The sequence below is a fragment of the Arachis duranensis genome, unplaced genomic scaffold, assembly GCF_000817695.3.
Source record: "Arachis duranensis cultivar V14167 unplaced genomic scaffold, aradu.V14167.gnm2.J7QH unplaced_Scaffold_56061, whole genome shotgun sequence".
Taxonomy (NCBI): Eukaryota; Viridiplantae; Streptophyta; class Magnoliopsida; order Fabales; family Fabaceae; genus Arachis; species Arachis duranensis.
The window spans coordinates 62,020-64,008 of record NW_026264960.1 but is presented as its reverse complement, the minus strand read 5'-3'; positions in this window follow the sequence as shown (position 1 = coordinate 64,008).

Genomic DNA, 1,989 nt, shown 5'->3' with positions numbered 1-1,989 from the left:
CTTGAACTAATTAACAGAAATAGAGTTAGATATTGTTAGAATTAGTATAAATGGTAATTAAAATAGGTATTTCTAATTGTAATTAACCAAATATATAAAATATGAAATAGATCTTTCTCCCTGATTAATTTTTTTTTTTCCTATCTGCAAATTATCATGGGCTTTTTCATAATGTAATGGACAACATATTCGATTCCTATGACTAGTGAGGGGATTGGGACTTGGAATTGCAGGAATTAAACACAGAGAAGTTAAATTGCATTAGACAGGAGGGTAAATGGGAATTGGGTTGAATTAAATTCAAACAGATAAGTAAATTGAACAATAAGTGCAAGAAGTAGAAAATTGAAATGGTAAATTCAGATCTCAGGTCCCAGAGACTAGAAAACTGAGTCTAGATCTCAATGCCTTCCTAGATCCAACAAGAACAATATCACAGGAATTGTAGATTGCAAGTGAATTAAATGAGAAAGCAAGTAGCAGAAAGGAAATTCAATTTGCAGTGAAATTAAACAAGATCCAAGGTGAGATTGAAACAGAATTCCTTCAATTCTCTCCCAAGATCCAAGACAAGAGTAATTGAAAGTGAAAGCAATTAAACTAAGGAAATAGAAATCACTCAGGCTCCCCAAAACAGAAATGAAAATTCTCTCAAAAAAAAAACTCTAAAAGGGGAAGCTCCTTGAACAAATTGAATTCAAGCCTATTTATACACTTTCTTCACTTGATCTTCAAGCTTTGAGTTGGGCCTTTGCTCTTGGTGGATTTGGGTTGAAAGAGGTCTTGGTTGATTGCTCTTGAAGTTTGGAGAAGAACCCAAGTGAACCAATTGAACCGGAATTGAGTTTTGCAAATTTTGGATTTCAAAGTTAGCCTCAAAGTTAGGGGCTAACTTCAGAGCTAACTTTTCATATCAGTAAAACTAATTTGCTGCACTTCACGTTTGGGCCAACGTTAGGGGGCTAACTTTGTCCCTAACGTTGGCCTTGCTTTGAGTTGGAGTGGCGCCAACGTTAGCCTCCAAGTTAGGGGCTAACGTTGGCGCTAACGTGGCTAACCCCTGGGAGCAATTTTAATTCCCAACGTTAGCCTCCAAGTTAGGGGCTAACGTTGGGGCTAACGTTGGCACACCCTGGGAGCAATTTTAATTCCCAACGTTAGCCTCCAAGTTAGGGGCTAACGTTGGGGCTAACGTTGGCATACCCTGGGAGCAATTTTATTTCCCAACGTTAGCCTCCAAGTTAGGGGCTAACGTTGGGGCTAACTTCAAGTCCACAAGTTTGTGCAACCCAACTCCAACTTCATTTTTCCTGGTTCAATTGCACTTGTTTCATTGTCTTCTCTTAGCTTCTAGCCATTCCTTCTCAGTTCAATCCTTTTCCAAGCTTTCTTCACCTATCATAAATCGTTGGCTGGGAGCGTTGCATCGGAGGCACCCACCGTTGCAACGGAGGTAGGTCGCGTTGCAACGTTGGCTTGGGGCCGTTGCACCGGATGCTGGGCGCGGTGCAACGGATGCTGGGGTCCGTTGCAACGGATGCTGGGCGCGGTGCAACGGACGCTGGGCGCGTTGCAACGATTGCTGGGCGCGGTGCATCGTTGGCTGGGAGCGTTGCATCGGAGGCACCCGCCGTTGCAACGTTGGCTGGGGGCCGTTGCAACGGATGCTGGGCGCGGTGCAACGGATGCTGGGAGTGTTGCAACGGAGGCTGGGTTTGGTGCATCGTTGGCTGGGAGCGTTGCATCGGAGGCACCCGCCGTTGCAACGTTGGCAGGTCGCGTTGCAACGTTGGCTGGGGGCCGTTGCAACGGATGCTGGGCGCGGTGCAACGGACGCTGGGCGCGTTGCAACGCATGCTGGGCGCGGTGCATCGTTGGCTGTGAGCGTTGCATCGGAGGCACCCGCCGTTGCAACGGAGGCAGGTCGCGTTGCAACGTTGGCTGGGGGCCGTTGCAACGGAGGCTGGGTTTGGTGCATCGTTGGCTGGG